Raw genomic sequence first — 25,003 nt, 5'->3', positions numbered from 1 at the left:
TGATTTTTCCTGGTTTTATTAATTTTTCCTTGTTAGTCCTGTATAGGGATTCAATATATTTATATGTGTGAGTAATTGGGTTAATCAGCATTTATTAGGGCCTTTGTGCCCCTCTTTTGCTTTATTTATTGTTAGGTAAGAAGCTGATTGCCAAACATATTTGATATTGCCAATCACTTTGTCTTATGCATAACAACCTCAATTTCGACACAGTGCCGGCATAACATTACATGCTGACACTTGATACAGTCCAAATTCACTTGCTTCTGTGTCTTTTTTCTATTATTCTATTTTCCTATTTCCCATTTATTTATATCCGCGGACTCTCATCTATGATCCACGGGTTAATCCTGTGCCTAACGTAGACAGCAGATCCGCAATTTTTTCTGTTCCCTGTCTAATTCTTCCTTAGGTGCACTCTCATTGGTTAGTCGGTTAAAGTGGGCTCAAGAAAATTACTACCATACCCCACCGACAGAGCCCGATCTCGTCCGATCTTGGAAGCTAAACGGTGGTGGGCTGAGTCAGTATCTGTGAGGGGGACCTCCAGAGAATACCCGGTGTTGTAATTCATGACCTGTCTCGACTATACACCAACAGCAGGATCACCACATTCTCTCTTTAATCATCTCTTGAGCTCATCCTTTTACTTCTACATTGGATATTTCTCTTAAGTACCACTGTTTCCTGATACTTTAATAATTAAAAAATTTGACAAGTTTTAATACCACTAACATGGATCTATACTCCCTATAACAGTCCAGTCCATTGACCCTTTGAGGTCTCATTAACACAAGCTGTGCTTGTGCTGGTTGGATAGGATCAGGGTGCAGAACCACAGTGTCTGCATCCCCCTTCAAGTCTATCAGCATAGACTAACCAGAACATTTCCAATTTTTTCAATCAATTAATTAATTAATTGGTTATCTTTTATACTCGCTCTAGTTTTTCCACTCATACTTAATCAGCCACACTATTTATGATACGGTACCTTTCAGAGACGTTTGCGGGTTGAGTCATATGTGTGTACACAGATACCATTATACCTTATTGATTAATTGTGGTGGATCATGTAAATGTGGATCTTTTCTTAAAATAATTAGATAATAAAAGCTATGTTTTAATATTCTCATATAAACAAATCAATACAAGAGTGCACCCACACAAGAGTCTTCTGTAAACCAATTTTCTTCCAAGAACCCAGTGTAGCCAGGGCCAGTGTACTAACGCGGTCACTGGCCCTGCTACTGTGTGCCATATTCCTCCTTGCCTGGGATGGGCCGGGATCCGGAGGGATCCTGGCGCTGTCCTATGTGGCAAGATGTGGCTGTGGCACCAGGAATCGCTGGGGACCTGGACCGTGTCTAGTCCAATCCCCACCTGTTCCCATAGCCGCAGAGTTCGGCAGCAGCCGTGGTGGCGGTGAGTTAATCCCGGCTCACCACATTATAGCCCGCCCCCGAGCACTGGCTTATATTAGCCAGCACCGGACGCGGGAGAACAGTTTGTCAGCCGGGAAGCAGCAGCGAAGAGCTCCTGAAGACAGAAGACGCCGGAAGTTCCGGAGGGCGGCGGCCATTGTAAAAGAGTTGATACCGGACGCCGCCTGCAGGTTGAAGATAAAAGAGCCGACACCCATCGGTGAAGACGTCGGAAGCCCTGGGACAGCAGTGTCTGATGGAAAAGAGCTTTCCCTGGCCACCGCTGCCCAGGTGAAGGCTCCAGGAAGCCTGGAGGTGGTGAGAGCCATCCCATCTACGGCGTAGACCACGTGGTGGACTGGGCTGGTCCAGGCTTGGCCCAGCCACAGCCCCTAGGGTGGGTAAGATCAGCCAGTACCACCCTAGACCACCAGGTTTTGGGCACTAGGCCCATGGGTATAGCAGGCACTAGGCCTGGGGAACAATAGGCGGACACTAAGCTCGGGGGATATGAGGGGACATTAGGCCCAATAGGACTGTGCACTAGGCAAGCACTAGGCCCGGAGAGCAGCACGGGCGTTAGGCCCCATCACGTGGAGCATTAGGTGGGCTCTAGGCCCGGAGGAGCAGCACGGGTGTTAGGCCCCATAGGTTGGTATACTAGGTCGGCACTCGGCCTGGGCTAGGGCACAAGGCCCAGTGATATTACATTGTGCAACTGACTTCATAGGAAGTCGGCGCAAGGCTGCAGGTTGCATGAGTGGGCACTACGCCGCAGGTGTGTTAAGTTGGCAAAATACAAAGCCAGTACAATTCTTTTACTTTTCAGTGTTAAGTTGGCGCTAGGCCACGGTATCTCTTGATCCGGTGCTAGCCTGCAGGTTGCATAAGTCGGCGCTATGCTGCTGGTCTGGTAAGTTGGTGCTAGGCCGTGGTATTTCTTGATCCGGCGCTAGGCCGCTTGGCCCCTAGGTTTAGGGTGTACAGTCAGGCCCCTATAAAAGGTAGACTGTGGTAAGTTCTCAGTTTTCTCACAGCCAGACCCCATGAAAGGTAGGCTGTTGGAGTATCATAAGATTTGAAACTGTATAACCACATTATGTAGTAACCTCTGCATGATGTCTCCCCATTGTATCGCATAAGCAGAGCCACGTCGGTGGGCTGCCACGTTGTGTTCTATTACGAGTGAAGACAGAGAAGGGCAAGTCATCTGCCAGGAGACCGAGGTTACATATTTGTGTTTCGCACGTCATCCGCGGGGAGGCAGTTATGTAGAGATGTGCCCGGTGGGCACATCAGTGGGGCTGTCCCTAGCTGGGGACAGCGCTGGGGCAGCTTGTCTGTCCCCAGCGCTGGGTGCGTGGCGGCGGGTGTCCGGTGCAGGGATTACCCTTTTCCCTGCACCGGACAAGAGACTGCAGGGGCGTTTGAATCTTGGCGTAGTCGGCAGGATCAAAGAGACCGGATCATGGACACGATGTGGAACGCCACCAAGAAGACCTCCCTGCGGACGGCTCCGGAGAAGACTCACCCCCGGATGTGTGCGGACCAGAGCGACTGGGTGACGGTGTCTGGGGCAGACATCCTGAAGATGGTGCAGCGGTCGATCCAGCGTGGAAAAGAAGAGCGCCGGGAGAAGGGGCGCAAGAAGGCCGCTGTGACGCCCTGCAAGAAATGTCGGCAAACAGGGCACTTTGCCAGCGAGTGTACTTGGCGAGAGACGTCCCCAAAGAAGGTGGTCCAGGAAGCGGACCGAAGACGTCAGAAGGGCCAAGCGAAGAAGGAGTCCTGGTGTTTGCTCTGCGGAAACTACGGGCATGAGCACAACAGTTGTCCCTGGGATGAAGAGTTGAGCCAAGACGAGGTTGATTCCTGGTGTGAAAACTGTGGAGATCCCCGACATCAGCTCCTGGAATGTCCATGGACGGAAGACAGGACGGACTACAAGGCCACGGTGAAGCAGATGACGGAGTCTCGTCAGCAGCTTTGGGACCGGGTGGCTGCAGAGCCTGTGTGTGCGCTCTGCGGGGCGAGAGGACATGCGCTTCCCGATTGTCCGTGGAATGAAGACCGGATGATTGCGGATGGTCGCGCCCAGAAATGGGAGGAGGAAACCAGGGAAATGGAGCGGAAGACCCTGCTGGAAGTTAGTTCGCAGGTGCCCATTTCCTCTGAGCCGGAACAAACGGGTGAAGATTCCCCAGTGAATGAGGTGGACAAGGGACCCGTCTTGGAGAAGGTGGCAGTGGCCCTCCCTTGTTGGAAGTGTCGGCGACCAGGACATGCGGCCAGTGAGTGCCCCTGGGAAGATGCCGCGGACCTACTCTGTCCCAAGAAAGTGACCCCAGTAACGAAGGATCCTTTCCCGCAGCAGGCGGAGGTGGACGACTGGGAGGAGAAGAGACCACGCTGCGAAGAAAAGCGTGAAGACCCAGTGACTGAGACGTCCGGGATCTCCCTGCGATGGAACCGTCCACGACCAGGACGTGCGGAACAGGCGTGTCCTGGGTACCAAGAGATGCCAGCGGAAGCGAAGGAGTACGCTGAGGAAGTAAAGAATCCAGCGGAAGCGAAGGAGTACGCTGAGGAAACAGAGGTGCCAGCGGAAAGGACTAAGTACGCTGAGGAGGAAAAGAATACCCCAGTCCAGATATCGGAGGAAGACTCGGACTACGGTGAGCTGTCCGCCGACGAATCCCTCCCAGAACAGATGGAGGACGACTCTGGCATCGGAAGCGCCGACGAGAGTGACTGGCAGGATCGGGTGGAGTCATGCTCCCAGTTGAATGCCCTCCGTGAAGAGGAGAAGATAGTCCTGGAGCAAGGATACCTGCCGGGAGTGCCGAAATGGACGGACGTACGGGGACAGGATCGTGATGCCGTGGGAGGACCCTTCCAGAGGAAGACACAGGACCTTTGGAGATGCCCCACGAGGAAATGCGACATGTGGTGGCTGTTGCCCAGGAGGAAACGGATGCCCCGGAGGATTCCGCTGTTGGGTGGTGGTCGATACCACACCCGGAAGACAGGGACGAAGCCACAGACGATATCGAAGGTCAAGAGTGGGTGACTGTTGTCCCCGTGGAAGAAGATTCCCCTTGGTGGCCAACGTCGAGCGACCGTGAGGAGATGCCACTCCCCCAGAGGATCCGCCGATGGAGGTCAGGACGTAAGAGGAACCCGGAGCTGGAGGAGGAGGGGTGTGGGGTCACGGCCGGTCCAGGCTGGGCCCTCGAACACAACCTCGCCGAAGGGACCTCGGAATTCCCTGACCCGCGGACAATGGACGTCGTGGAGACCTTTGTAGGGACTACAAAGGAAAAAAGAGGGGGAAATGTAGAGATGTGCCCGGTGGGCACATCAGTGGGACTGTCCCTAGCTGGGGACAGCGCTGGGGCAGCTTGTCTGTCCCCAGCGCTGGGTGCGTGGCGGCGGGTGTCCGGTGCAGGGATTACCCTTTTCCCTGCACCGGACCAGAGGCTGCTGGAAGTTTCGAATGTTGGCGCCCTCCGGGAGCCAATCGCGGCTCCCGGAGCGGCAGCCAGTCAGAGAGGGACGCGGCGAGCCAATCGGCGCTCGCCGCGTCATAGGCCCCGCCCCCGGCGTCTGACGTCAGACGCCGGGCGGAAGCCTGAAGAAAAGGCCGCGCCGAAGAGCGGCGACGAAGACAGGCGGGAGCGGAGGTCAGCGCGCGCGCGGAAGAGCGCGAGGAGAAGGCCAGCGGTCGGGCTCCGGGAAGAAGATGTCCAGCGGCGGCTGGACGCGGAGCAACGGAGGCGACGTCGCTGGCCAGGACGGGTCAGCGGCAGAAGACGGTGCCGGAGGCCCCCGGATTAGGGACCTGTAAGAGAAGAAGACGTTCGCAGTGCGAAACTGACGCTCGGTCGTCGGTCAGCTCCGAGAGGGAATCGCCGTGTCCGGATCCGACTGAAGATTTCCAGGTCCGTTGAAGGTTCTGGTACCTGAAGGTGAGAGAGAGCGGCGCCTGGTGAGTACCGAGTCTACACCTGCACGGCAGCAGGCACCACCACACAGCAGCCGCACCTCTCACAGTTACATGACCAGTGGTGGTGGTGGTGAACGGTCACAATACTGACGCCGGAATCACGCCCCCTTACAGACACGACAGTCAGCATACTTAGCAGACTAACAGGGACTATTCCCTCCCATGGGTGTCCACGACACCCAGAAAGTAGAAACATAATCAGTGGCGAGCACAGCTCACCACCGCGCCCGCAACGTGGTGAGCGCAAAGAGCCCGCAAGGGGCTTCGCTTCGCTCGACCCCCCGCCAGCCATCTGCAAGCCGGGAATCCGTGTGTGTATGTTGTCCCTTTCCCCATTTCTCCTTTGGGTGTTTTCATTCAGGCTCGTGCCTGGTGCTCTGCTCCAAAACAGGGGCACCCAGTCTGAGGCCACAAGTGCAATGATGACCATTCACTGAGCCCAGTGGAGGTGATCCCTGCATAGCGTGTTTTCCGTTCTTGACAGGTTACCCCAAGAGGCTCCCGTCTGTGTTCGAGAAGAACTGAAGGTGGGGACGAGAGGTGTAAGGTAAGTGAGCTTGCTTAGGACCGCACCCCCATGCCTCTTACACCAGCACCAAATACACCAGACAGAATCATAGTGTAGTATAGTATGTTCCAAACAAAATGTAACTTAAGTACACAAGATTTAAAATCCATCCTTCAATAAAATCATACTGCTTAAGCTGGGTACACACTGGTAGATATATGAGCAGATCAATGGATCTGCAGATATATCTATAGCCTCATCGGGCAGTGTGTTGTGCATACACACTGACGGATCTGTCGCGACTATCATCACGAACTGGGTGGACATTTACATGCGCCCGCCGAGTTCAGCCGTCAATCACCGCTGGCTGCTGCAGCATGTGTACGGGTGGTCAGCTGACCACCTGTACACACACAACAATGCACCTTATATATCTGTAGATGTATTGGTCATCGTGTGTGCTGCAGGGCCGATGCGATATGTCTGTGAATGACAGTGTTCACAGACATATCGTTGGTACACACTGGCTGATGGGCCAGTGATATATCGGCCGTTCAATAGAACAGCCGATATATCGGCAAGTGTGCACCCAGCATTACTCTTATGGAATGGCTGGGTGGCTCCCGGGCCCCCTGAGAAAGGTGTACAAGCATCCTGCATCCCCATCCAGATGCTCATACCCCTACACCAGCCGCTCATGGCCGCACACCCCCTATGCGCTGACTGGGCTTTCCCCTCACAGAGGAGGGAGCAGCAAAGTCAGCAAGTATTAATAGAATGTAATCACAGAATATCACACATTTCACCTAAACTCCTGTCGTATGGACTTCATCTGTATCCAAGACAACACTTCAGAAAAGTGGGAGCTCCTGATATTGAGGGAGACTCACAATTTTTCGGGTAGTCCACCACGCAGGGGCAAACGCAGGATTTCTAGTGGGGGTTTTCCAAATAAAATCTACAATCTCCCACTCTGCTGAACATTGAAGCAAGCGCGGGAGTCTAGGAGAGCGATAGAAGAATCTAGTACTGACACTGGACATTAATGTACACAGTCTTTTTATACACAGGATACTGTATGGAATACAGTATTAATATTTTACACTATAGCTGGACTATAGTATAGGATGTATCAAACTAAGTAACAAATCAGAAAAAGGTTAAACATACCATAAGAAATAAATAAATACTAATATATAATAGAACCAGTAGGAGATAGAACTGCACTTTCTAAGCACATTCTCCCACCTCATGGTAAAGCTTGTCTCTTCTTACTGGCAGCTACACTCTGGTCCATTGCACTGATTAAGGGCTCAGTTCCATACACACAGTAAACTTGGTAGAAAAAACTCCTACCACTGGGCATGTGCAGCAGCTCTGCTGTCCCTTGCACTGCATGTTGTGGCAGCAGCTTTATTCATTGTATTATATACTATTGCCATATTTTTCATAATTTGAGATTCTGGCCAAGAGGAGGGGGGTTTCCGGGCAACCAGAACCCCCCTGCGTTTGCCTATGCCGCACATCCAGAAGAGGTGGGATGCTTCAATATGGAAGAGGGCACAATGTGGAGAAAACACTGTGAATAACCGCTACATTTTGAGGGGCGGGGCTAAAATGATGCAACATTGTGTCATTTTCCCCACCCCTTCCTGCAAATTGCTGCATTTTGCTGCTATGGGGTGTGGCTTAATGACGTGCAAGCACAGCTCTGACTGGAACAGATCTCTGATATTGTAAAAAAAATGTGTAAACTGCAGGACCAACCAACACCTTTAACCAACTCTGACTTCCTCTGAGATATGGTCCCACTGTCCAGAATGTGCTTTATCCTTATCCTTAATATCCTATTAAAAAGTATTTGTGAGGAAGAAATCTTTCCATCCTTACACTGAGGGATATTTCACTTTATCTACAATATGGTGATATCTAAACAATGTTACGTAAAGAAAAAAATTTAATGAATAAGTTTGGATTTTCATTAGACTCGTCCAAAATGGTTGACACTTTTTCTGACAGCAAATGTAATTATACGGTGATGGCATAAGTGCCCAAAAAATGTCCAATTAGATTAAACAAAAATATAGGCAGGTAACATCTGATTTTGTCACTTCTAGTCAGAGGACAAGCATTAGCTTTAATGAATCTGCTGAAACCTGGACTTACACTTGCATGGGATGGGTGCCTTCATCTTTGATAGAAAGGTTGACATAACTGTCTTTGCAAAAATGGCTGTTTTGTTTGTGACAGTTGGCTTCAAAACATGGAACGGCCAGCACAGTTTCTCAAACAGAGGGGCAGATTTATTAAGCTCGGTGAAGTGATAAAGTTGAAGGTGATAAAGGACCAGCCAATCAGATCCTTACTGCCATGTCACAGGCAGGGTTTGAAAATTGACAGTTAGGAGCTGACTGGCTGGTCCTTTATCACCTTCCACTTTATCACTTCACCGAGCTTAATAAATCTACCCCACAGTCCCCAGTTCCCAAACAGTTCAAGTTTTCCACTTCACCTAGAAGGAGCATGTGTGTATTAATTATTCACTAATACATTTTAAAAATCGACATGTAAAGCTAATTATTTGATTCTGTGAAGGGGTGGTCTTCTGTTTGCTGGCGGCCGGGCTCCCGACGACCAGCATACCGGCGCCGGAATCCCGACCGCCGGCATACCGAAAACTTTTCTCCCTCTTGGGGCTCCACGACCCCCTTGGAGGGAGAAAAGATAGCGTGGCGTGCGTAGCGTGCCACCGAGCCCGCAAGGGGCTCATTTGCACTCGTCCAGCTGTCGGTATGCCGGCGCCGGTATGCTGGACGCCAGGAGCCCGGCTGACGCCATACCCTACTACACCCCTGTGAAAGGACCTGGAAAATATGCACTGTTTGGCGTTCTGAGTTTGAGAAGCTATGAACTGGACAGAAGGTTGAAAGTAAAGCAACCTACACGTGTGTGAACTTCCGGACAGTGTTTGGAAGTATATCCAGAAGAATGTATGATTTTCATTGTGGAAGGAATGCCACAGTTGTGTTCAGCAGTTATCAGGGCCGGCTCCAGGCCTACTAGTACCCTGTGCGAGAACATGTAAAAGCGCCCCCACCCCACCCCTATGTGTGCGCCGAAGGCGTGCGCTCCAGGAAAAGTGGGTGTGACCTCTGGAAAAGTGGGCTTGGCTTCATAACTTATTATTATATTATTAGACTATAAATAAATATATTTTCACACCCCCTCTACGCACACAATTAGCAGCCTTACACATAACAGCCACAGTAGTGTTCCTTACACACAATGTCTTCAGTATAGTGTCAGATACACATAATGTCTCCAGTATAGTGCCAGATACACATAATGTGCAGTGCCAGATAGACATGATATGCCCCCAAGCAGTGCCAGCTACACATGACATGCCCCCCAGCAGTGCCAGCTACACATGACATGCCCCCCAGCAGTGCCAGCTACACATGATAGTGTTCACTTTTTAGGGCAGGGTGCTGATCACAGGGAGGGCACATTTTTAAGTTAGGAGGGCAAAATGATGTACATACTGTAATGCTTGGTGCTCATCTACCTACATGGTAAAGCATTGACAGTGCGCGCCTTCGGCGCGCAGCAAAAATTTCGGGGCGTTGCTTCGTGGGAAAGGTGCGTGGCCACATAATAGTGTCAATTCGCATTACACCACACAGTAGTGCAGTTAATACACACTGCACCAGGTAGAACATCCTAGACACTTTGCGCCAGGCAGAGCACGTTAGACACTTTGCGCCAGGCAGAGCACTGAGACTCATTGCCTAGCCACAGACGCCTAGCTGGAACACTACATGATATGCTCCCCAGCCGTGCCAGCTACACATGATATGCCCCCCAGCAGTGCCAGATACATAAATGCCCCCATAGTGCCAGATATGACCCCACAGTGCCAGATACAGAAATGCCCCCACAGTGCCAGATATTTCCCCACAGTGCCAGATACAGAAATGCCCCCACAGTGCCATAAATGCCCCCACAGTGCCATAAATGCCCCCACAGTGCCATAAATTCCCCCACAGTGCCAGATACATAAATGCCCCCACAGTGCCAGATATATCCCTACAGTTCCAGATACATAAATGCCCCCACAGTGCCAGAAATGCCCCCACAATGCCAAATATGCCCCCCACAGTGCCAGATACATAAATGCCCCCACAGTGCCAGATATGTCCCCACAGTGCCAGATACAGAAATGCCCCTACAGTGCCAGATACAGAAATGCCCCCACAGTGCCAGATACAGAAATGCCCCCACAGTGCCAGATAAATGCCCCCACAGTGCAGATATGCCCCCACAGTGCCAGATAAATGCCCCCACAGTGCCATCCATAAATGTGCCCCCCCCCCAAAAAAAATACCTGCGGCGCTGGGAGGGGGAGGAGTACTGCTGTCCGGGTGCTGGTCCGGGTGCGGGCGGGCAAGTGCAGGTCCGGGTGAGGGCGGGCAGGCGGCCGGGCGGCCTCCAAAGCGCTTGTGTGCGCTATGCTCGCTGCGCGGCGCCGGCATCTGACGTTAGACACTGGCGCCGCGCAGCGCGCATAGCGCACACAAGAGTTCACGGCCGGGACAATGCTGCACAGGGCCGGCTCCAGGTTCGAATATGGCAGTGCCAGCGCGCGGAGCCCATTAAGGGTGGCGCCCTGCGTGGCCGCTCTATTCGAACATGCCTGGAGCCGGCCCTGGCAGTTATATCTGCAAAAGGTGACTACTTTGAGGAGTCAAGAATGTAGATGACATTTGCTAAACAAAATGATTTTATGATTTCTTTTTTTTTATCTCCGACTAGTTACCAGCCCGTCAAAATGACAGAACAACATAACAGTAATGTCAGCACAGGTGGCTGTACATTGCTGAAAAAAGCAACTCCGCTGCCGGGAGCACACCCTGCACAATTCAACTTTTTTTAAAGTCGGATTCAGATTGTCGGAAAGGGGGCCAAAACCTGTCGGATTTGGCCCCGATTTCGATAGAAGCATGTGGATCGGCGGCTATTCCGCCGATCCATGTGTTTTCTGATAAGTTGGGAATCCCCGACTTGTCGGAAAAAAACTGCCCATATTGAATAGGTTGGAACCCCTTCTGACAGAAATCTTTCGGAAGCTGCAGTCTTTCCGACAAGACGGCAGCTTCCGACAGCTATTGAACGCGGCCCGCAGAGGGACAAACCATATTTTTACATAGTATTTATGAGTAGAGTTTTGGTCAGAGGTAAGACACCTGCGGTACGCCATCTATTGTGGAGCTACAAGTCTCTGCAAGTTTTGCCATAGCATGTCTGGACTTGTATAACATGCTTGCACTTATAGTTCATCAGTAGTTGAACTTAGTGCTACTACCCCAATTAATATAACATAGGCTCTCTCTTCTGATAAGGGTGCAAAGTAAAGTTCTCTGAAAACAGGGCTTTAAAGTAGGCCAATTGTATTCAATGGGATGCGGATACAATACCGACAGTCGGGATCCAGGTGCATGACAAATGCCCACGGCACAATCCTCAAAGTGAACCGGACACAGACACCGGAATCCCGACCATTGGGATCCCCGATCGTCGACACAACAGGGCAGGTAAGTGAGACTCCGGGCATGGGGTTTAGGTTTAGGCTGTGGTGGGGAGGGGAGGGAGACGGTTAGGTTTAGGGTGCGGGGAGGGGATTTAGGCACCACTCGGGAGGTTAGGGTTAGGCTGTGGGGGGGGGGGGGGGGGGGGGGAGGATCTAGGGTTAGGCACCTAAAAGGAAGGGTTAGGGTACCACTAACTATCTAGCACAGTTTTTTTCCCAAGATGGATGCCACATACAAAATAAAAAACTGTCATCTAAAAATTATCTCTTGCCATTACCCTGCATCACTTATGCTGTATTCTGGAATAGTACAAAACATCATATAATAACATACTTAGGGTAATGTTAACAAAGAAATATTAACAAGAGTTGCAAAACAGGATTGGTCTTTTCCTTCCCAAATTGGAGACATTACCTCCCCACCTTATTTATGCAGAAACAACCAAGCAAGGAGGGATAGGTCTGTTCTTGTTTATCAGTGTTTGGCTAACACAGGATATTCCCAGAAAAACCAGAGAGAGAGAGAGAGAGAACAGTGATGTCATCAGGTGAAACTGCTCAGTAACACTAACACATGGCTCCTATCACAGCTGCGTGAAGTTGAATGAGTCTTCCCGATCACACAGTCTTGTATTCCTAGGAGATCTTTATCACCATAATACTATATACTGATAAACCACAACAAAGCAATGCCGCTTCGGACAGTCAGTACAACAAATCATGCCAAACAAATTGTGACAATTGTTTAAATTCAATTCTTTACATTCAAAGGTGTACAATTTTTTTAGCTATTTATATAGTTAGGCTTACCATAAACCGGGACACTAATAAATTACACAGGCTCTGTGGCTGGCTGACTTCAAGCCTGAATTTCACCTGGTTTTAATCAGCTACAGAACCTGTGTAATCCATGAGCATCCAGGTTTAAAGGGGTGGTATAGTAAGCCTATATATATACTGTATTGCTCCAGTGTTATAACCAGCGCTTTATAGAGCAAATTCAGCCATTTTTACACCAGTCCCCATTACTCCTAACTGTCCCGATTCCATCTATTCGGACACTGTCCCATTGTCCCACCCACGGGCCGCAGTGTCCTGTGGGCAGGAGGGAGGTTGGAGGAGTCGCTAATCACCGACTGCTCTGCAAAGCAGCAAGTGATCCCAGAATATCCAATGCAGGGAGCTGATGCGGGGGCTGTCCAGCTGATCAGGGAGCGCTGGGCACACCCCAAAATGCATAAAACAGGTTTGTGTTGTGTGGATACTCCCACCCACAGGAGGCCATGCCTTTAACTTGTTATCCAATGAAATTCTTACATGGTGGGGGAAAAGCAATCCACAATGTGTAGCATGCACTGCCCCAGTGCAGAATGATTGACCAGCTCCCCTTAGTTGCTCAGACATTCACACAAAGTTTCCTGCGCTGGTGTCTATGGGACTCTCTTCTTTGATCATACATCAATAAATATTAAGTAAATATTCACATGAGAAAAATATAATAGTAATGAAATTAGCAGGAAGATTCATTTATGTCAATGGCCCATTCATTTCAATGGCCTTTTCACTACAATGTTGTCACTACATGTAACATAATTAAATTTATTTCCTATTTAACTGTTCATTTAAATAAGTGGAAAAAAAGTGAAAAATTACCACCAGTTGCTGAAGACCAACTATTTGTTTTTTTTGGGGTGGGTTTTGGTGGGGGGACACTTTTATGATGGATGCCACATTTTAATTGCAAATTGAAAAAGAAGAAAAACCTGATGTGTAATCCAAGGATCATTATTACTTTTTTTAGAAATTATCCCCCCCCCCCCATCTCATATTTGCAGAAAGATGAAAGGGAGGAATAGGCTGCACTTGTTTGTTTACTATTATTTGGCTAATACAGGGTATTCCTAGAGAAATCAGAGGGAACAGTGACCTCATCTAGTGAAACTGCAGTGCAGTGTGCACAGTATCACTACACAATCTACACGGCCAATCACTACACGGCCAGCAGTTGCCCCTTTTGTAGCTACTGTATGTGTGGTTTCATGTGCTTCTATATTACACAGTTGCAGTTTGCTAAACACTTACTATAATATATGTAAAGAAAATCTGAGTATTGCATGAAGTCAGTCTCTGAACAGGACACAGGGAAACCGAGCTGAGAGCCTGATAGACAGAAACAGGTGCTGGAAAAACAGGCAAGTGTGCAGGGAACATAAAGGGCAAAGAGATCAGTGGGGGAGGGTCACTAGCTGTAACTCTTACTGTTTTCCAAAACCTAATGGCTTTTCGGCTTGTATTACAATATACAGTGTAACCTAGCAACTAAAATGACCCTTTCTACCCAGTGTAAAATACTCTGCATTAAACTTCTCACGTAATGTACTATTGCAATTAATGAATCAATTTAAAGATGTTAAAACAATTAGTGTCACTGTTGACCAATTGAATAATAACATTCTTCCTATTCTGCATGGTGATGTTATTTTTATCTGTTCTTATTATCTTCCAGGCTTTACAACATTTCATAATATCATAATAACATTCCACAGGAACCCTCTCCCGGCAAATTTTGTGAAGTGTAGCCAGAGCAGAGCCGGCCCTAGGCATAGGCAAACTAGGCAAATGCCTAGGGCATCTGGAATGCCATGGGGCACAAACAGCTTCTGCTGATTAAAATGATGTGCAGCATGCCTATATTCTGTGTGCGACTGCGGCTGTATCTGCATGCGAAAATGCATTACTAATGTGTGGCATATGCGTATGGGATGTGTATATGGGCATTAATAATGTGTGTCATATGTGTAAGGGGCATTACTGTGTGGTATTATGTGTATAAAGTCATTACTAATGTGTGGCACATGTGTATGGGACGTGTATATGAGCATTAATAATGTGTGTCATAGTTGAAGGGGCATTACTGTGTGGTATTATGTGTATTATGTGTATAAAGTCATTACTAATGTGTGGCATTATGTGTATAAGGTCTATTACTTTGTGGCGTAACATATAGAAAGGGCACTACTGTGTTGTCTAATGTGAATAAAGAGCAATATGGTGTGGTGTAATGTGAATAAGGGGCACTACTGTTAGGAGTAACGTGGTACTACTGTGTTATGTAACGTGAATAAGAGACATTATTGCATGATATAATGTGAATAAAGTTGCAGTACTGTGTGGCGTAATTTCAACTGGGGGTACTATTGTGTGGCCATGCCCCTTCACGGCAAGAACACGCACCGTTTTGGGATGCGCACCGAATGCGCACACTGTTCCTATTTAAAATATATGGGTTGGAGCACCAAAACGAGGACTGCTATGGGTGAGGTGTGATGGTGCTGGGAAAGGGGTACAGGGTCAGAGGTGGAACTAGCATCTGTGCAAGGGGGCACAAGCCAAAATCTTGCCTAGGGCATCATATTGGTTAGGGTCGGCTCTGAGTAGCTCATATGGGGCCCACACACGGTGCTATTTGTGCTGGTGAAGATTTGAGCATATACAATGTGTGCTATGTGATTTGAACTAAGTGGGGTATGCTATTTGTACTACACGCTATATGAACTATATCCGATTTTGAATACACTACAATGTACTATGTGTCTGTAGTACAGAAATACCTCCCTGCACATTCTATTTTGCCTTGAGATATGGACTAGACGGGAGCGCGCATCGCATCGCAAGGGACAATAGACACGGTGCTATTTGAACTAGATGCAATGCTATTTGAACTAAAAAGATCAAATAGCATGCAATAATTGTACCGTGTATGCAGAGGTGTAGCTAGGTGTAATGGTGCCCGAAGCAAGGGTATGTTTCGGCCCACCCTCTCCTTTACTGAATTGGGTGCATGATATATTTGAAAATAAAAAATATGTGAAAATCATAAATTGGTGACAGGGCCAGTTCTAGACCTTGTGGAGCTCATGGCGAAAGTTTCCTTTGGGTGCCCCATGTCTAAATAAGGGACAGTGCAAGCCGAAGACAGACAACAAAAATATAGGGGTGTGGCCACAGAATAGTACCAATTCACATTACACCGCACAGTAGAGCCCCTTATACACGTTCCACCACACAGTAGAGCCTCTTATACATGTTACTCTGCAGCTTCTAATGCAGAGAGAGGTGCTAAAGCAGCAGCAGCTGGTTCAGAGAGAGATGCTGCAGCATCAATGTAGAGAGTGGTGTTCCAACAGCCAGGGCAGAGAGAGGTGTTGCAGAAGCCAGAGCAGAGAGAGGTGCTGCAGCAGCTGGGACAGAAAGAGGTTCTGCAGCAATGGGGGCAGAGAGTGATGCTGAAGGACAGAAGTAACCCTGCTGTACAGCTACAAGCAGTGAGACATATAAAGAAGGCGGCAGAGGTGTCAGTGTCTCCTGCTATCGCCTCTGGCTTGCACTGTTCCCTACCTAGTCTCCGAGTCTGAGTCAGTGTGCTTCTCCTCCTCCTGCTCTGTGGCTGCCTGTACAGTGGCCCGCGGTATAGTAAGTGACGGGAGGGGAGGTGGGTCAGGCGATGGCGTGCCCTCTAAGTTTTCCAGCGCCTGGAGCTGGTGATCCACCGGAGCCACCCTCGCTACACCCCTTCGTGTATGGGCCCCCATAGCCTATACCAGCACAACCAATGGCATAGTTACCATAGGCACAGGGAGTGCCGAAGCTATGGGGTCCAGAGCTGAGAGGTTCCCACTGTCCCTGTCAAAGTTATATGTGTCATATACATTTTTTCATCATTGGGTGGTACATAGGGGCTTTTGCCTTGGGACCTGCAATATATCTAGTAGAGATGAGCGGGTTCGGTTTCTCTGAATCCGAACCCGCCAGAACTTCATGTTTTTTTTCACGGGTCCGAGCGACTCGGATCTTCCCGCCTTGCTCGGTTAACCCGAGCGCGCCCGAACGTCATCATGACGCTGTCGGATTCTCGCGAGGCTCGGATTCTATCGCGAGACTCGGATTCTATATAAGGAGCCGCGCGTCGCCGCCATTTTCACACGTGCATTGAGATTGATAGGGAGAGGACGTGGCTGGCGTCCTCTCCGTTTAGAATAGATTAGAGAGACACTTGATTTACTAATTTTGGGGAGCATTAGGAGTACTCAGTACAGTGCAGAGTTTTGCTGATAGTGACCAGTGACCACCAGTTTTATTTATAATCCGTTCTCTGCCTGAAAAAAGCGATACACAGCACACAGTGACTCAGTCACATACCATATCTGTGTGCACTGCTCAGGCTCAGGCCAGTGTGCTGCATCATCTATTATCTATATATAAATAATATTATATATATCTGTCTGACTGCTCAGCTCACACAGCTTATAATTGTGGGGGAGACTGGGGAGCACTACTGCAGTGCCAGTCATAGGTTATAGCAGGAGCCAGGAGTACATAATATATTATATAGTGAGTGACCACCAGACACACAGTGCAGTTTATTTAATATATCCGTTCTCTGCCTGAAAAAAGCGATACACACAGTGACTCAGTCAGTCACATACCATATCTGTGTGCACTGCTCAGGCTCAGGCCAGTGTGCTGCATCATCTATATATATTATATATCTGTCTGACTGCTCAGCTCACACAGCTTATAATTGTGGGGGAGACTGGGGAGCACTACTGCAGTGCCAGTTATAGGTTATAGCAGGAGCCAGGAGTACATAATATTATATTAAAATTAAACAGTGCACACTTTTGCTGCAGGAGTGCCACTGCCAGTGTGACTAGTGACCAGTGACCTGACCACCAGTATATATAATATTAGTAGTATACTATCTCTTTATCAACCAGTCTATATTAGCAGCAGACACAGTACAGTGCGGTAGTTCACGGCTGTGGCTACCTCTGTGTCGGCACTCGGCAGCCCGTCCATAATTGTATATACCACCTAACCGTGGTTTTTTTTTCTTTCTTTATACATACATACTAGTTACGAGTATACTATCTCTTTATCAACCAGTCTATATATTAGCAGCAGACACAGTACAGTGCGGTAGTTCACGGCTGTGGCTACATCTGTGTCGGCACTCGGCAGCCCGTCCATAATTGTATATACCACCTAACCGTGGTTTTTTTTTCTTTCTTTATACATACATACTAGTTACGAGTATACTATCTCTTTATCAACCAGTCTATATATTAGCAGCAGACACAGTACAGTGCGGTAGTTCACGGCTGTGGCTACCTCTGTGTCGGCACTCGGCAGCCCGTCCATAATTGTATATACCACCTAACCGTGGTTTTTTTTTCTTTCTTTATACATACATACTAGTTACGAGTATACTATCTCTTTATCAACCAGTCTATATATTAGCAGCAGACACAGTACAGTGCGGTAGTTCACGGCTGTGGCTACCTCTGTGTCGGCACTCGGCAGCCCGTCCATAATTGTATATACCACCTAACCGTGGTTTTTTTTTCTTTCTTTATACATACATACTAGTTACGAGTATACTATCTCTTTATCAACCAGTCTATATATTAGCAGCAGACACAGTACAGTGCGGTAGTTCACGGCTGTGGCTACCTCTGTGTCGGCACTCGGCAGCCCGTCCATAATTGTATACTAGTATCCAATCCATCCATCTCCATTGTTTACCTGAGGTGCCTTTTAGTTGTGCCTATTAAAATATGGAGAACAAAAATGTTGAGGTTCCAAAATTAGGGAAAGATCAAGATCCACTTCCACCTCGTGCTGAAGCTGCTGCCACTAGTCATGGCCGAGACGATGAAATGCCAGCAACGTCGTCTGCCAAGGCCGATGCCCAATGTCATAGTACAGAGCATGTCAAATCCAAAACACCAAATATCAGTAAAAAAAGGACTCCAAAACCTAAAATAAAATTGTCGGAGGAGAAGCGTAAACTTGCCAATATGCCATTTACCACACGGAGTGGCAAGGAACGGCTGAGGCCCTGGCCTATGTTCATGGCTAGTGGTTCAGCTTCACATGAGGATGGAAGCACTCAGCCTCTCGCTAGAAAAATGAAAAGACTCAAGCTGGCAAAAGCAGCACAGCAAAGAACTGTGCATTCTTCGAAATCCCAAATCCACAAGGAGAGTCCAATTGTGTCGGTTGCGATGCCTGACCTTCCCAACACTGGACGTGAAGAGCATGCGCCTTCCACCATTTGCACGCCCCCTGCAAGTGCTGGAAGGAGCACCCGCAGTCCAGTTCCTGATAGTCAGATTGAAGATGTCAGTGTTGAAGTACACCAGGATGAGGAGGATATGGGTGTTGCTGGCGCTGGGGAGGAAATTGACCAGGAGGATTCTGATGGTGAGGTGGTTTGTTTAAGTCAGGCACCCGGGGAGACACCTGTTGTCCGTGGGAGGAATATGGCCGTTGACATGCCAGGTGAAAATACCAAAAAAATCAGCTCTTCGGTGTGGAGGTATTTCACCAGAAATGCGGACAACAGGTGTCAAGCCGTGTGTTCCCTTTGTCAAGCTGTAATAAGTAGGGGTAAGGACGTTAACCACCTCGGAACATCCTCCCTTATACGTCACCTGCAGCGCATTCATAATAAGTCAGTGACAAGTTCAAAAACTTTGGGTGACAGCGGAAGCAGTCCACTGACCAGTAAATCCCTTCCTCTTGTAACCAAGCTCACGCAATCCACCCCACCAACTCCCTCAGTGTCAATTTCCTCCTTCCCCAGGAATGCCAATAGTCCTGCAGGCCATGTCACTGGCAATTCTGACGAGTCCTCTCCTGCCTGGGATTCCTCCGATGCATCCTTGCGTGTAACGCCTACTGCTGCTGGCGCTGCTGTTGTTGCCGCTGGGAGTCGATGGTCATCCCAGAGGGGAAGTCGTAAGCCCACTTGTACTACTTCCAGTAAGCAATTGACTGTTCAACAGTCCTTTGCGAGGAAGATGAAATATCACAGCAGTCATCCTACTGCAAAGCGGATAACTGAGTCCTTGACAACTATGTTGGTGTTAGACGTGCGTCCGGTATCCGCCGTTAGTTCACAGGGAACTAGACAATTTATTGAGGCAGTGTGCCCCCGTTACCAAATACCATCTAGGTTCCACTTCTCTAGGCAGGCGATACCGAAAATGTACACGGACGTCAGAAAAAGACTCACCAGTGTCCTAAAAAATGCAGTTGTACCCAATGTCCACTTAACCACGGACATGTGGACAAGTGGAGCAGGGCAGGGTCAGGACTATATGACTGTGACAGCCCACTGGGTAGATGTATGGACTCCCGCCGCAAGAACAGCAGCGGCGGCACCAGTAGCAGCATCTCGCAAACGCCAACTCTTTCCTAGGCAGGCTACGCTTTGTATCACCGCTTTCCAGAATACGCACACAGCTGAAAACCTCTTACGGCAACTGAGGAAGATCATCGCGGAATGGCTTACCCCAATTGGACTCTCCTGTGGATTTGTGGCATCGGACAACGCCAGCAATATTGTGTGTGCATTAAATATGGGCAAATTCCAGCACGTCCCATGTTTTGCACATACCTTGAATTTGGTGGTGCAGAATTTTTTAAAAAACGACAGGGGCGTGCAAGAGATGCTGTCGGTGGCCAGAAAAATTGCGGGACACTTTCGGCGTACAGGCACCACGTACAGAAGACTGGAGCACCACCAAAAACTACTGAACCTGCCCTGCCATCATCTGAAGCAAGAAGTGGTAACGAGGTGGAATTCAACCCTCTATATGCTTCAGAGGTTGGAGGAGCAGCAAAAGGCCATTCAAGCCTATACAATTGAGCACGATATAGTAGGTGGAATGCACCTGTCTCAAGTGCAGTGGAGAATGATTTCAACGTTGTGCGAGGTTCTGATGCCCTTTGAACTTGCCACACGTGAAGTCAGTTCAGACACTGCCAGCCTGAGTCAGGTCATTCCCCTCATCAGGCTTTTGCAGAAGAAGCTGGAGGCATTGAAGAAGGAGCTAAAAGGGAGCGATTCCGCTAGGCATGTGGGACTTGTGGATGCAGCCCTTAATTCGCTTAACAAGGATTCACGGGTGGTCAATCTGTTGAAATCAGAGCACTACATTTTGGCCACCGTGCTCGATCCTAGATTTAAAGCCTACCTTGGATCTCTCTTTCCGGCAGACACAGGTCTGCTGGGGTTGAAAGACCTGCTGGTGACAAAATTGTCAAGTCAAGCGGAACGCGACCTGTCAACATCTCCTCCTTCACATTCTCCCGCAACTGGGGGTGCGAGGAAAAGGCTCAGAATTCCGAGCCCACCCGCTGGCGGTGATGCAGGGCAGTCTGGAGCGACTGCTGATGCTGACATCTGGTCCGGACTGAAGGACCTGACAACGATTACGGACATGTCGTCTACTGTCACTGCATATGATTCTCTCAACATTGATAGAATGGTGGAGGATTATATGAGTGACCGCATCCAAGTAGGCACGTCACACAGTCCGTACTTATACTGGCAGGAAAAAGAGGCAATTTGGAGGCCCTTGCACAAACTGGCTTTATTCTACCTAAGTTGCCCTCCCACAAGTGTGTACTCCGAAAGAGTGTTTAGTGCCGCCGCTCACCTTGTCAGCAATCGGCGTACGAGGTTACATCCAGAAAATGTGGAGAAGATGATGTTCATTAAAATGAATTATAATCAATTCCTCCGCGGAGACATTGACCAGCAGCAATTGCCTCCACAAAGTACACAGGGAGCTGAGATGGTGGATTCCAGTGGGGACGAATTGATAATCTGTGAGGAGGGGGATGTACACGGTGATATATCGGAGGGTGAAGATGAGGTGGACATCTTGCCTCTGTAGAGCCAGTTTGTGCAAGGAGAGATTAATTGCTTCTTTTTTGGGGGGGGGTCCAAACCAACCCGTCATATCAGTCACAGTCGTGTGGCAGACCCTGTCACTGAAATGATGGGTTGGTTAAAGTGTGCATGTCCTGTTTTGTTTATACAACATAAGGGTGGGTGGGAGGGCCCAAGGACAATTCCATCTTGCACCTCTTTTTTCTTTTCTTTTTCTTTGCATCATGTGCTGATTGGGGAGGGTTTTTTGGAAGGGACATCCTGCGTGACACTGCAGTGCCACTCCTAGATGGGCCCGGTGTTTGTGTCGGCCACTAGGGTCGCTAATCTTACTCACACAGTCAGCTACCTCATTGCGCCTCTTTTTTTCTTTGCGTCATGTGCTGTTTGGGGAGGGTTTTTTGGAAGGGACATCCTGCGTGACACTGCAGTGCCACTCCTAGATGGGCCCGGTGTTTGTGTCGGCCACTAGGGTCGCTAATCTTACTCACACAGCTACCTCATTGCGCCTCTTTTTTTCTTTGCGTCATGTGCTGTTTGGGGAGGGTTTTTTGGAAGGGACATCCTGCGTGACACTGCAGTGCCACTCCTAGATGGGCCCGGTGTTTGTGTCGGCCACTAGGGTCGCTAATCTTACTCACACAGCTACCTCATTGCGCCTCTTTTTTTCTTTGCGTCATGTGCTGTTTGGGGAGGGTTTTTTGGAAGGGCCATCCTGCGTGACACTGCAGTGCCACTCCTAGATGGGCCCGGTGTTTGTGTCGGCCACTAGGGTCGCTAATCTTACTCACACAGCTACCTCATTGCACCTCTTTTTTTCTTTGCGTCATGTGCTGTTTGGGGAGGGTTTTTTGGAAGGGACATCCTGCGTGACACTGCAGTGCCACTCCTAGATGGGCCCGGTGTTTGTGTCGGCCACTAGGGTCGCTTATCTTACTCACACAGCGACCTCGGTGCAAATTTTAGGACTAAAAATAATATTGTGAGGTGTGAGGTATTCAGAATAGACTGAAAATGAGTGTAAATTATGGTTTTTGAGGTTAATAATACTTTGGGATCAAAATGACCCCCAAATTCTATGATTTAAGCTGTTTTTTAGTGTTTTTTGAAAAAAACACCCGAATCCAAAACACACCCGAATCCGACAAAAAAAATTCGGTGAGGTTTTGCCAAAACGCGTTCGAACCCAAAACACGGCCGCGGAACCGAACCCAAAACCAAAACACAAAACCCGAAAAATTTCAGGCGCTCATCTCTAATATCTAGGTAGGCCCCTGGACTTGCTTATTGTTATGTGGTATGAAATTAACTGGAGGGCATTGAAATGGGGCGCTGTAATGCAGGGCCGGATTAACAATGGGGCGAGTGGAGCTGTAGCTCCAGGCCCCCCATGAAAATAGGGCCAGACAGTAGACATTTGTGACATGAAAAAAAAAAATTCTGTCACCACCATCAGTGGCCGTCCGAAGCTCCGCCCACTCCCTCCCTCCCCCCTCCACCCCACCTAGTGCACACATATACTTCTGCAGTAGTGCGGCACAGTTGAATTACCTCCCTGCGCCTCTGTGCGGATGCACTGCAGTGTAAGAGGCTGGCCACAGGATGAGGCTCTCCAGCCCCTCCCCTCCACTTATGTTTCCTCCCCCTCCTCCTCTCGGACGCTGCCGTGTGCATTGAGCCGCGAGAGCCAAATGACGGGGACTTGCCGCTGCCACCTCTAAATGATGGGTATGGGCCGCTGCTGCATCGAATTGACGGGGACTTGCCGCTGCCACCTCCAAATGATGGGTACGGGCCGCTGCAGCATCGAATTGACGGGGACTCGCCGCTGCCACCTCCAAATGACGGGGACTCGCCGCTGCCGCCTCCAAATGACGGGGACTTGCTGCTGCCACCTCCAAATGACGGGGACATGCTGCTCGTATGTAAAATGTCACTATCTTCCCTTGTAAACTGGGTTTGTATAAAAAGACAGAAGGACAAATTTTCACTTTTATATAGTAGATAAAGATAAATAGGTCCCCTAGTGATCGAAGGAAAGATCATGTCCTGGTCTGATATAAAACTATCCACTCACTGACTCTACTCAGCCTGGCTCTACTCAACTTGCCCTGGGGCCAAATAAGGTCGGGAGAGAGGTGAGTCATTATGATGACTGTGACACACTGTGTCACCTGACCAGGGCCGTCTTTTCGTATGGGCTCAATGGGCTCTTGCCCAAGGGCCCCAGGAGTATAAGGGCCCTAGGCTGATAGCTGAGGGTCCCCTCTTTCCAGGGGTACCAGATTTTTTTAAAATCGGCCCTGGGGAACCTGAGATATTCGACGTGAAAGCAGTGGTCCCCATCCAAGCCTGTTAATTGCTCTTCCCAGCCAGATATCTCAAGTTCTGTCTGACTTAGAGTTTTTCTGAGGGTATAATCCTAAACCTGTGACTCTCCCCTTTTGGTGGACACTGGCATCTTGTCTCTACTATGCCCGGATCCAGAGATATCAGCCTTCAAGCAGCCGGTCCTTGCTCCAGCTCCACACGCCTAATATGCAGTTTTATATTTTCGTTGGTTAATTGCTCTGGTTCCTGAACTCTGATCCCCAAGTCCCCAGAACCTCCTGAAAGGTGAGACTCTCTAGTTTTATATCCCATTCAAAACTAAGAAATATATTTGTAGGAACTTGAGATATCTGCAGTCAAGCATGCTGACCTCCCAACTAGTGATGTGCACCGGAAATTTTTCGGGTTTTGTGTTTTGGTTTTGGATTCGGTTCCGCGGCCGTGTTTTGGATTCGGACGCGTTTTGGCAAAACCTCACCGAAAATTTTTTGTCGGATTCGGGTGTGTTTTGGATACGGGTGTTTTTTTCAAAAACCCCTACAAAACAGCTTAAATCATAGAATTTGGGGGTCATTTTGATCCCATAGTATTATTAACCGCAATTACCATAATTTCCACTCATTTCCAGTTTATTCTGAACACCTCACACCTCACAATATTATTTTTAGTCTTAAAATTTGCACCGAGGTCGCTGGATGACTAAGCTAAGCGACCCAAGTGGCCGACACAAACACCTGGCCCATCTAGGAGTGGCACTGCAGTGTCAGACAGGATGGCCGATTTAAAAAATAGTCCCCAAACAGCACATGATGCAAAGAAAAAAAGAGGCGCACCAAGGTGGCTGTGTGACTAAGCTAAGCGACACAAGTGGCCGACACAAACACCTGGCCCATCTAGGAGTGGCACTGCAGTGTCAATCAAGACAGGATGGCACTTCCAAAAAATTGTCCCCAAACAGCACATGATGCAAAGAAAAAAAGAGGCGCACCAAGGTGGCTGTGTGACTAAGCTAAGCGACACAAGTGGCCGACACAAACACCTGGCCCATCTAGGAGTGGCACTGCAGTGTCAATCAAGACAGGATGGCACTTCCAAAAAATTGTCCCCAAATAGCACACGATGCAAAGAAAAAAAGAGGCGCACCAAGGTGGCTGTGTGACTAAGCTAAGCGACACAAGTGGCCGACACAAACACCTGGCCCATCTAGGAGTGGCACTGCAGTGTCAATCAAGACAGGATGGCACTTCCAAAAAATTGTCCCCAAACAGCACATGATGCAAAGAAAAAAAGAGGCGCACCAAGGTGGCTGTTTGACTAAGCTAAGCGACACAAGTGGCCGACACAAACACCTGGCCCATCTAGGAGTGGCACTGCAGTGTCAATCAAGACAGGATGGCACTTCCAA

The 25,003-nt window shown here is 48.9% G+C and overlaps 1 pseudogene; it reads left to right on the top strand.

Annotated features, from left to right (window-relative positions):
* Positions 1-453: 453 nt before the first annotated feature.
* Positions 454-572, top strand: LOC134967151 (5S ribosomal RNA; annotated as a pseudogene).
* The last annotated feature ends 24,431 nt before the right edge of the window (positions 573-25,003 follow it).

The sequence above is a fragment of the Pseudophryne corroboree genome, chromosome 10 (assembly GCF_028390025.1).
Source record: "Pseudophryne corroboree isolate aPseCor3 chromosome 10, aPseCor3.hap2, whole genome shotgun sequence".
Taxonomy (NCBI): Eukaryota; Metazoa; Chordata; class Amphibia; order Anura; family Myobatrachidae; genus Pseudophryne; species Pseudophryne corroboree.
This window is presented reverse-complemented; position numbering and strand designations above follow the sequence as displayed.